The sequence below is a fragment of the Camelus ferus genome, chromosome 21, assembly GCF_009834535.1.
Source record: "Camelus ferus isolate YT-003-E chromosome 21, BCGSAC_Cfer_1.0, whole genome shotgun sequence".
In the NCBI taxonomy this organism is placed as follows: domain Eukaryota; kingdom Metazoa; phylum Chordata; class Mammalia; order Artiodactyla; family Camelidae; genus Camelus; species Camelus ferus.
This window is the reverse complement of record NC_045716.1, coordinates 18,579,001-18,591,139: the sequence shown is the minus strand read 5'-3', so window position 1 is coordinate 18,591,139 and position 12,139 is coordinate 18,579,001.

The following is a 12,139-nucleotide window of genomic DNA, read 5'->3' as shown; positions in this document are numbered from 1 at the left end:
GACGCGTAAGGGGCGGGGCTTAAGGCCAACGGAAAACGGAGCGAGGGGCGCGTGCGCATTACTGCGGAGGCAAAGTTGTTTTTGTAGTGTTTCAAGGGGCTTGTGGTGCTCGTGATATTCAGAAGAAACAAGAGTTAGAGGCCTCCTGGAATTGTGGTGGAAATCAGCTTCATTTTTAACGAGCTGCCCGGTCACCTGGGCGGCTTCCGTTTTTGCCCTTTTTTTTTGACTATTGGAAACAAGCAGTTCTCTCCAGAAGATTTCTTCTGAAAACCCCATTTCCTTTGAGGATGTTATTAAGTGGTTTCTATACCCCTGAGACCCATTTACCCTTGAGAGCCTTCACTTACCCACTTTTTAAGAAGGGATTCAGAAGCTTGAGGTGCAGCTAAGCTATTCAAGAGGCTCTTTCTCTGAAAGGAGGTAGTGTGTTGAAGGTCCCCAAGAATAGGACCGGTGATGTACACTCTGCCTCGTTCTGACACTGAAGGAAGCGTGCAGAAGACCCCTGAAAAGGTTACTCCCAGCTGCCAGGCCAGGAGGGTTTTGACCAGAAGGCCAGGGTGCAAGGCCCCTTGTCACCTCCTCTACTGCTAGTATCCTGAGACATTATATATTACAGACTGTTGCAGTAGACACCTAACTGGTTTGTCCACTTCCATTATTGCTCTGCCAGTTAAATATAAGGCAATCAGTGTGACCTTTTAAAATGTAAGCCAGGTTATATTCTTACCCTGCTGAAAGCCTCCAAAAGCTTCCCATCACACAATGAAAAACAAAATGGCCAAGGAAGGCCCTACATGATATGGCACCTACTTCTCTGATTTCATCTCCTCCTATACTACCTAACTCTGCTCTGGCCTTAACTGGCCTTCTTGTTGTCACTCCAACTAAAGCATGGTGCAGCCCCAGGGCTTTTTCACTTGTTACCTCTTCTTGGAATGTTCATCTACCAGACCTTACCAGACTTGTTCTGTCCACTTAATCAGATCTCTTCTCAAATGCTACTTCCGCAGAGAGAGAGCTCTTCTTGACTATTCCAACTAAAATGGTGTTCTGGACTACTATCCTCCTCTGTCCTCTCACTCTGCATTTTTTCGTAACATTTCCTTACCTATAACATCTAACCTATAATTATGGATTTGTAATCTAACTATACTATTAGAATATAAACTCTATGAGGCCAGAGACTATATCTTTTTCATCTTTGTAACCCCAAAAGCTAGAAGAGGGCCAAAACACAAAGTAGCTATCTAATGCCTGACCGTTCTATTCATTCTTTCATTACTTCATCAACAACTATTGAATTCCTGTTACGTGCAACACCCTGTTCTAGGTATTGGGACTGTAGAGGGAATGAAACAAACCAAAATTCTTGCATTCATGGAACTTATTTATTAGTGCAGGGGTTGAGAGTGTAGGGGGAGGAGAAGAAAACACAGACAATACTAAGTTATGAAGAGTACTGTAAAGGAAAATAAAGCAGGGTAAAAGTGGGTAGGTGTGCTCATTTACATACAGGGTTCAGGGAAGGACCCCCTCTTCTGAGGTGACATTTAAATAGAGACTGAAGTAAGAGAGTAAGTCATACACACTGGGGGAAGAATCTTCTAGATAGAGGAAACAGCAAGGTAAAAGCACTTGAAGTTTGAATGTGCTTGGTGTATTCAAAGAACAGCAAGGAAATTAGTGTGGCAAAAGAGCAGGTAGGAAACTAGTTTGGAGAAAGACATCAGGAGCCAGATCACTTACAGATTTATAGACCAAGGATGGGAGCTTGGAATACAAGGAAGCCATGGAGGGTTTTGAGTAAGAGTGACATGATCCAATTTATAAATGAAGAGATCCACTCTGGTTGATTCACTGAGAGCTACCCACATGAAGGCAAAATACAAGCTGAAAAACCAGTTAGGAAGCTATTGCAGATTACCTGCAACACTACTGTTGCAGTGGAAATAATTGGAAGTGGTTGGATTCAGGATGTACTTTGAAGGTGAGAGAGGTAATTTGCTAATAGATTGAATATGGAGTGCAAGATAAAGAGTCAAAATCTCTCAGGTTTTTGTTTTTTTTTAATTGAGCAGAAGGACGACAAACAGTAGTGCCATTTACTGAGATAAAACCCTGGGGAGGTGGTGGGCAGAAGATTGGGGGGGGGGGAATATCCTGTTCTATTTTAAACCTGTTAAACTGTAGATGCTTAGTAGATTTCCAAATGGAGCTACCAAGTAAACAATGGAAATATGAATCTGAAGCTCATAGGAGAAGCGACAATTGGATATAAATGGCATAGATAGCCACTGGATGGGAAGCATTCACTTAGTTAATGTGGAAGAAAAGAAAGTCTATAGAGCAAGCCCTATATATGTATATATGTATATATATGAGGCAATCCAACTAGTAGAGGTCAGAAAGAAAGAAAACCCAGCAAAATTTATTTAAAAGGAGCAACAAGGAAATAGAATTTAAAAACCAAGAGAACAAGGAATCTAGGAAAACAAAATTTTTTAATGTCTCAAGAAAGGTACTGTAAACTGTCCCCATTCCTGTTTAAGAGTTTGAGGTTAAGATGATTGAAAATTGACCACTGGATTTGGAAACATGGAGGTTATTTAAGACCTTGACAAGAGTGACTTGAGTGGAGCTATGGAGATTATGTCTCCTCCTCTGTGGTCTGGTTTCTGTGCTCACTGTTTTGATAGACACCACTGCTATTACCACCAAATCAACTGCTATTACCAAACTTCTTTTTCTTATTTAGGGCTTTCCTATTTCATTTGAGGTTGTGATAATCATTACCCCTTCTAGATATTCAACTGCACTGATTTCTCTGACACTATGTTCCATAGTTCTATTTATATCTCTCTGATCATTTATTTCATGAGCTTCTCTTCCTCTTCATTCTACATATTCTTCCAAAGTGATCTTATCCATTCTCCCAGTCTAAACTACTATCCACATAATGATGACTCCCAAGTCTTTATTTCCAACCCAGTCTTCTCCTTCAAGCTTTAGACTGACATACCTGATAACCAATGGCACTTGTTAAAAAACAGCTTTATTGAGATGAAATTCATATACCATACAATTTACCCATTTAAAGTGTACAACTGAATGGCTCTTGGTACAACCATCACCACAGTCAATTTTCAACCATTTTCATCACCTCAAAAAGCAACCCAGTTCCCATTAGCTATCACCACTCCCATCTTCCCATCCCTCTCCAGCTCTAAGAAACTACTAATCTACTTTGTCTCTATAGATTTCCCCATTCTGGACTTTAATATGAATGGAATCATACAGTACATGGCCTTTTGTCTCTGGCTTATTTCACTTAGCATGTTTTCAAGGTTCATCCATGTGGTAGCATGCATCAGTATTTCATTCTCTTTTTCACAGCCAAATATTATTCCATGGATATACAACTGTGCTTGTCCACTCATCTATTGATTGATGTTAGGGTTGCTTCTACCTTTTGGCTGTTATGAATAATGCTGCTATAAACATTTCTGTACAAGTTTCTGTGTGGACATATGTTTCATTTCATTTCTCTTGGGTATGTACCTAGGAATGAAATTGCTGAGTCATATGGTTAACCCTATGTTAATCATTTGAGGAACTGACAGACTGCTTTTCACAGCAGTTGTACCATTTTCATTCACACCAGCAGTGTATAAAGGTTCCAGTTTCTCCCCATGTTTGCCAATGCTTGATATCTAACTTTTTTTTAAACTTTTTTTTATTGAGTTATAGTCATTTTACAATGTTGTGTCAAATTCCAGTGTAGAGCACAATTTTTCAGTTATACATAAACATACATACATACATACATTCATTGTCACATTCTCTTTAGCTGTGAGCCACCACAAGATCTTGTATATATTTCCCAGTACAATCTTGTTTATCTATTCTACATTTTGAAATCCCAGTCTGTCCCTTCCCACCCCCCCGTCTCCCTGGCAACCACAAGTTTGTATTCTATGTCTGTGAGTCTGTTTCTGTTTTGTATTTATTTTTTGTTTTGTTTTGTTTTTGTTGTTGTTGTTGTTGTTTTTAGATTCCACATATGAGCGATCTCATATGGTATTTTTCTTTCTCTTTCTGACTTACTTCACTTAGAGTGACATTCTCCAGTAACATCCATGTTGCTGCAAATGGCGTTATGTTGTCAGTTTTTATGGCTATACAGTATTCCATTCTATAAATATATCACATCTTCTTTATCCAGTCAATTGTTGATGGACATTTAGGCTGTTTCCATGTCTTGGCTATTGTAAATAGTGCTGATATGAACATTGGGGTGCAGGTGTCATTTTGAAGTAGGGTTCCTTCTGGATATATGCCCAGGAGCGGGATTCCTGGGTCATATGGTAAGTCTATTCCTAGTCTTTTGAGGAATCTCCATACTGTTTTCCACAGTGGCTGCACCATAACTTTTTTTTTTTTTTTAATTCCAGAGTTATTTCTTTTTTAGTTGAAGTGATATCTAACTTTTTGATTCTAGATATCCTGATGGGTGTGAAGTGATATCTCACTGTGGTTTTAATTTGAACTTCCCTGCTGACTAACAATGTCAAGCATCTTTTCATACGCTTATTGGACTTTTTGTCTTCTTTGGAGAAATGTCTATTCAAATCCTTTGCCCATTTTTAAATTGGGTTACTTGTCTTATTATGGAATTATAAGAGTATTTATTCTAGATACGAGTCCTTTATGATTTGCAAATATTTTCTCCCATTTTGTGGGTTGTCTTTGAGCTTTTTTGATAGTGTGCTTTGAAGCACAAACTTTTAATTTTGATGAGATCCAGTTTATCTATGTTTTTCTTTTGTTGCTCATGCTTTTGGTGTCATATTTAATAATCCTTAGCCATTAAAAGTTATTAAGGTTTTACCCCATGTATTATTCTAAGAGCTTTATGGTTTTAGTTATTACTTTTAGGTCTTTGGTCTATTTTAAGTTAATTTTTGTATATGGCATGAGGTTAAGGATTGAACTCATTCTTTTGCACATGGCTATCTAGTTGTCCCAGGACAATGGTTGAAAAGACTATTCTTTCCCCATTGGATGATTTTGGCACCCTCATAAAAAAGTCAGTTGACTATAGAGTTTTTAGTTTATTTCTGGACTCTTAATTCTACTCCACTGGTATCTATGTCTATTCTTGTGCCAATACCACCTTGTTTTGATTACCATTGCTTTAGTAGTTAAGTTTTAAAATTGGAAATGCGAGTCCTCCTTTATTCTTCTTTTTCAGGATTATTTTCTTGTTCTGAGTCCACTGTGATTCCATATGAATTTTAGAATTAGCTAGTCAATTTCCACAAAGTCAGATGAGATTCTGAAAGAGAGTGCATTGAATCTGGAGATTCAGGAGTACAGAGAGTCCTCAACTGACAATGGATTTTAGGATTTTTTTTGACTTTATGGTGGTGTGTAAGTGATAAGCATTCAGTAGAAACTGTACTTTGATTTTTGAATTCTGATCTTTTCCTGGGCCATGCAGTATGATACTCTTGCATGATACTGGGCAGCAGCAGTGATCTGAGGCACCCAGTCAGCCACGTGATCACAAGGGTAAACAATCAATATACTTACAACCATTCTTTTTCACTTTCAGTACAATATTCAATAAATTATGAGATATTCAGTACTTTATTATAAAATAGGCTTTGTGTTAGATGATTTTGCCCAACTGTAGGCTGATATAAGTGTTCTGAGTATGTTGGAAGTAGGCTAGGCTAAGCTATGATGTTTGGTATATTAGGTGTACTAAATGCATTCACAAGGTATTTTCAACTTATGATGGGTTTATCAGGATGTAATTCCACCATAAATCAAGGAAGATCTGTATTGCCATTTTAACAATATTAAGTCTTGTGCTCCATGAACATGGGGTGTTTTTCCATTTATTTAGATCTTCCTTCTTTCAACAATATTTTGTAGTTTTAACAGTACAGTTTTGCATTTCTTTTGTTAAATTTGTTCCTAAATACTCATTTTTCCTCCTAAGTATTCTTTTTGATGCTTTTGTGAATGGGATTGTTTTCTTAGTCTTATTTTTGAAATGTTCATTCAAATGCATAGGAATATAACTGATTTTTGTAAATTGATCTTAAGTCCTATTAGTTCTAGTAGTTTTTTTAGTGGATTCCTTAGGATTTCCTATACCATGCCATCTACAAATATAGTTTTATTTCTTTCTTTCCATCTAAGTGTCTTTTCTTTTTCTTGCCTAATTGCCCTGGCTAGGACCTCTGACACAATGTTGACTAGAAGTGGTGAGAGCTGATGTCCTTGTATTGTTCCTGATCTTTAAGTATGATGTTAGCTGTAGATTTTTCACAGCTGCATTTTACCAGGTTGAGGATGTTCCCTTCTGTTCCAGCCAACGGCATGTTAACGTTCCCAGATGGAACTCACTTTGGTTCTTTCCTCCACCTTTTGTCAAACTCAAATCTCTTACTTGACACCACCATTCTCCTGTCTTAGGCTGGATTCCCTAGAAGCAGAGTCCAAGAAAAGGATTCTGTGCAAGTGGTTTATTGAGGGAGTGCCCTCAAGTAAAAGCTGTAATGGAGTGAGGGAAGCAGGATGAGGGAAAAGTTAGGCAAAGATATGGGTTCAGCTGATAAGTTTAGCTTCCACTGGGAACTCTTGGCACACAAATGGCATATTTGTCCTACCTCAAAGCAGGAAGGAATGTTGTACCCTAGTGTCATTTGCTGATAACACAATTACTGGTTGCATATCATCACTGATAGTGCAATCCCTATCAGAATCCCAGATGACGTCATTGCAGGAATTGACATCATTCCATTGGCTGTGGTGCTGTCACCACCCACAGGTTGTGGCACAACTTTCTAGGGGTTTCCAGAAGTGGCTCCTATTGGCATAGAGCGCAATTCTCAAGAGAATGCAGCTGTGAACTATCAGCAGCCAACACTCACTTCCTGGTAAAGGGGATCTGGACAGGGTACAAACAATGCCTACTATGGTCTACCTCTAGCATTGCACAGATCCATTTGCTTTGCACATTAAGTTCACTCTGTTCAGGCAGTTTCTCCAGCAGTCAGGTTAGTCATAATTTTTGGAAACACAAGAGTTGCTGCAGTTGGTCCAGAAGCTGCAAATGATATTCATCATCTTCTTTCTAAACCACCTATTTTATATTCATCTCCTCCTTGACTATAATTTGTTAGTCTAGATGATTTTCCTAGTGGGGTGATCTAGGCCTTCATCTCTGAAGGTTCTGAGCCCCTGGAGATCATGCCCTATCAGGCTGCACCTGTTTACTTATTCACAATTAAAAGTGAGTATAGGAGGACCAAGAGATAACCCAGGGATCGTATGTGCATCAAACACTTTACTCTTTGCTCATAATGTAGTAGTAATCCTACCTCCTCATAACAAACAGTTTACTATACCAGACACTATGGTAACTTCTTTTGCCTGATAGTTTATCAGCATTAGGAACCCAAAGTGACCAGATGACAGCCATATCTTTAAGTTTATTGAGATTTTTGCTGTGCCTGGTAGAAGCATCTCCACTCTGGGAAACAAGGCCTCTAGACCTACATAATTTAAAGTTGAAGGATGGGACGCACAAATTCCTTAAGTGGATCACTGGAAGTGATGTTGAATAGGGTCACTCTTATTTCTATCTCTGGGCTCCAGAGCCCATGAATTCTACCTACTGGGGATAAATCACCTATTAAAGTCATGGAGATTGATACTGTATCATGAAGGACAGCACTCCATCCTTGCTGGTATCACAAATGAACTTCAAAAGGCCATCCTACCGCTCTAACAGGTCAGAAGATTCTGGATGAAAAGGTATTTGGTAAGAACAGTGGATCTCACTGTCATGTGCGCATTGCTATACCTGCTTTGCCATTAAGTGGGTCCTTTGTTCCAAGGCATTATTGTGTAGGACCCCATGCCAGTAGATCAAATCTCTGAGTCCTTGGATGGTAGTACTGGCTCAGGCACTTTAGACAGGATAGGCCAAGCAAAATATTTATCAGCCCTGATCAGAATAAATTGTTTTCCTTTTCCAAATGGAAAAGGTTCAATGTAATCAATTTGCCACCAAATGGCTGGCTGTTCTCCTTGAACAATGGTACTGAACTAGGGGATCAGCACTGCTCTTTGATGCTGACAAGATGGACATTGGACATAGCAGTAGCTAGGTCAGCCTTGGGTGAGAGAGGAGTCCATATTAACAGGCCAATAAAACAGCCTCCATCTCTGCCACTACTGGTGAATCTATTTATAAACACACTGTACAAGAACTGGGATAGCTGAGATTCGTCCCAACTAAATTATCCTCTCCATGTGGATATTATTTAGCACTCTTCTGGTGAATGCTTTCAAGTCCCACTCATAGATCCACCCAAAGGCTCTGCACCAGACCTAGTTCCCCCCATTTTCCTACCTTGTTCCTTCTGGGCCCCCAACGACCAGCCACTGACTGTGAGTTCATGTATATCCTTGCTTCAGGCCACTTCTCTCTCCAAAGTGGATGGTCAGGTAAATTGCCTGAAGCCCTGCTCATTGAGAGAATTTCCCCTCATCACTGTCTTTCAGGACCACTTTGGAAAAGGTTGTTGAGAAGCTGCAGTCCATATTTGGCTTGCCTAACCCATCCACAAACTAGACCTGAATTTTTTTCCTCCCTCAAATGGTTGCCATGGGTACGAGCTAAGAGAAAAGTATTAGTGCAACAGATGTTGGTAATGTGGCGGTCCAGGGCCCTTTGCTCAATTTTACTTACCTGTGCCCACCAAGTTTATTTGGGCTTCTTCCAAAATGAACGATTTCCATTGTAATATATATTGCTATTGTATCCATCCAATGTTGGGACTTGGCAGGCCTGACAATAACAGGCTGGTTGTATGGGCTACTCAGCAACAGTCACTTGTTTGCTTGGTATTTTGTGGTCAGACACTGAATCTCTATCAGGACCTAATAATATGCCAGGAGATGCTTTGAAATGGAGAAACTTTCTCTACTGCAGGTAACATCACCTTACTCCAGAACCCTAGAGGTCTGTGCTGAAACTCCTCTACTGTGGATTGCCAGAGAATCCACACACATCTTTTCCTACCAGATACCGCTAGTACCATGGAATTTTCCAGGGCATATGGCCCAAGCAGTACCATAGCCTGGACCTGCCAGAGAGGCCTTTCTTGCTTTCCCAAGTTCAGAATATGCTGCCTCCAAAATTGGAAGAGGCCTACCAACGCATTGTGCTTCTTTCTTGGAGTAAAAGATGCAAGATTCAATAACTTATCTCTACTTTAGACAGGATGTCCCAGAATGCTCCAGATCCTAAAAACTTAACCAATGTGGCAGGGCCCTGTATCTTTTGAAGAATTTATCTCCCACCCTCTGGAGTATTATGTGTCTCACTAGGGAATACAGAATACTTGATACTGCTTGTACAGATCAGATACAGATCTCATTAGCATATCCTTAATACCTCAGCAGCATACACTTAAGAAAGCAAACAAATGTGATATTTTACAGAATATCCAGGTCCTTTTGGACTATACTGTGACAGAGATGGGGAGAATTAACATATTTCTAGATCAAGACTGTGAACATATACTGTTGCCCATTACTTGCAACTGCAAACTGCTTCGGATACTTCTTCCTGATTGGTATTTAAAGAACATACTCACTAGGTCAGGGATCAGCAAACTTTCTGTAAAAAAGGCCAGACAGTATATATCGATAGCCACATACCTATACTAAAGGCTGTGTACTCCCTCCAGTAAAAAAAATACATCCAACATAGGACAATTGGGACTACTACTTGCTTAAGTTTGCAGCAGTCCACTGTAATCCACCAGAGTCCTTCCAGTTTTCACAAAGGCCAGACAGGTGAAACTAAATGAGGTTAAGATGGGGATCAACACCCCTGCATCCTTTTAAGTTCTTAAGAGTGTAATTAAGTGCTGCCATTTCCCCCAGGGGCTTCTACTTGCCTTTCTGTCCAACTATGGACAGAAATATGCCAAATATGTCCATTCTGATTATACATTTAGAAACTATAAAAATGGCCATAAAGTGGGTTTTTGGACTCACTGTAAGACAGACTTGGGTAAGCACTTCTTTATTATCTGATCCCCTATTTCCCCACTGTAACGGGGGTGGGGGGGTCCAGGGAGGAGAGGTGCTGTGGTGGTGCTTTGGGTCCCTGGGTATCCGTGTCACCTCAGACCCTGTATTCCAACTCAAAAAAACCCTGGGTAGTTTTCTTTCCCTAGTGTATGGTTAACTAAGTAAATGGTGCTTTCAATTGATAGGTTGATCAGAGAACTGTCTCAGGCCTAGAAACTGGGCAAGAAATTGTGACTTTTCACTGAAGTTACTGATCTCATCCTTCTGTTCAACCATCCCTGATCGTTCTTAATTACATGTAAATCAATACCCTCCTTGGCTGTCCATCTATATGGTTCCTAGGACCACCCATATTCCGTAAGCCATCTCCACTTGGACCATCCTGCCCTTATAGAAATTCACCCACCCTGCTTCTGAGAGTTCAGTGTTGCCATTTGGCTTCTGCTATGCCAGGATCCTATCATCCCCACTATTTCCAAGGGAAACAGTTCTTAAATATCCCCTTGCATCAGTCTCCACCCACAGAGACAGCTACTTCTAAACTTCTCCAAGATGCTGTGACCCCTTCATTAGTGCCTTTCCTTTACAAAAAAAAATTTTTCCCAAGGCCTTCCTAAGAAACATAGTCAACTGGGTGGTTTTGCAGTGTAATATGCATTCATTCTTGCATGCCCACATCCTCTAAGCCTTCTCATCATTCCTCATATAGCCTGTCATCTCAACTCCCATTTACTGTGGGCCATCGTTTTTCCTAAGCTCCCCAAAAGCCATCTAAACAGCGTATTACAAGCCCCTTATGGGGCCCTTGCCAGAACATTCTGGAATCACAGGAAAATGACCCCATTATCACAAATTCTGTGTAACTTGATTCTTAATTCATGAAAGCATTCGAACAACCACAAACTTGTTTTTTAACATACAGAATTTTGGAATAAAGGGGCACCTCCTTTAAAGTTTCAGAGCAGCATAACACTTCACATACAGCTTAAATGTAAGCTTTGTCATAGTTATTTTTAAGTAACAGAAAAGGAAGGCTAGAAAAATAGTAGAGAATGTCCTTATAGTGATACATTCTTGCTGAAGAAAAAGTTCACCAGAAGCAAACCTCACGTGGAAAAACACATATAGAAATGTATCCGGTCTGGCTGACGCAGCTGTGGAGAGACTGAGGAGAGCCCCAGAGCGGCCCTACTCAGGTGGCTGTAATACTTGTACTGGTCTGTGAACAGTTTTTTTATTACCAGTCTGCGACAAGGTAAGTTAGAAACTGAGAGTTTTCAGACACATTTTAGCATTTTGACATTGCTGTGATATCCAAATGCATAACCAGTGGCCTTATCCTGCAAAAGGGGTCTGGCCGCTTCGGTGCTGTCAGACTTGTGTAGTGGGTAGCCCAACGTGTGAACTGCACACAGAACGTGTACTAGTATATAAAGGACTGGATACTTATGAAACAGAAAACCTGACCCTTTACCACAGACAGTTTGAGAAGGACTATTCTATCTTTCCACGAGTCCTAGAATAATTCAAATAGTATTTTTGGGTCAGAGAGTAACCTGAGATCAATTTGATCATGTTCAATCAAAATCAAAATGAAAATGAATGCCTTGGGAACAAAACTAAAGCGGCATCTGTTTAGATTCTCCAAGCAGAGTGAGAATGTATAAAAGAAAAGTGGCAGCAGGACCAACAGCACACGGTTCAGAGGCGGGGCCCTTTTGTTCTTCGCTCCTCCTCTCTGTCCTCATGCAGTGTTTGGAGGGAGCTATAAGGAGAGAATTTTGGCAATTCAGGTCCTGACCATCATCACAAGTCTGCTTGTACTTCCCCATCTCTTGCAGAGTAGAGGAATCTCAGATTCAGACCTGGGCTCTTCCATACTCTAAGGTACAGTAGCTGGACCTTCCCAAACAGCCTGATGCCTTAAGAGCATTTCCTTCCTTGCCAATACCACAGAATGTGTGGGATTCTAAGGGGTGAAAAGTCTTAACCCAAGGGAAAGTGACATGTC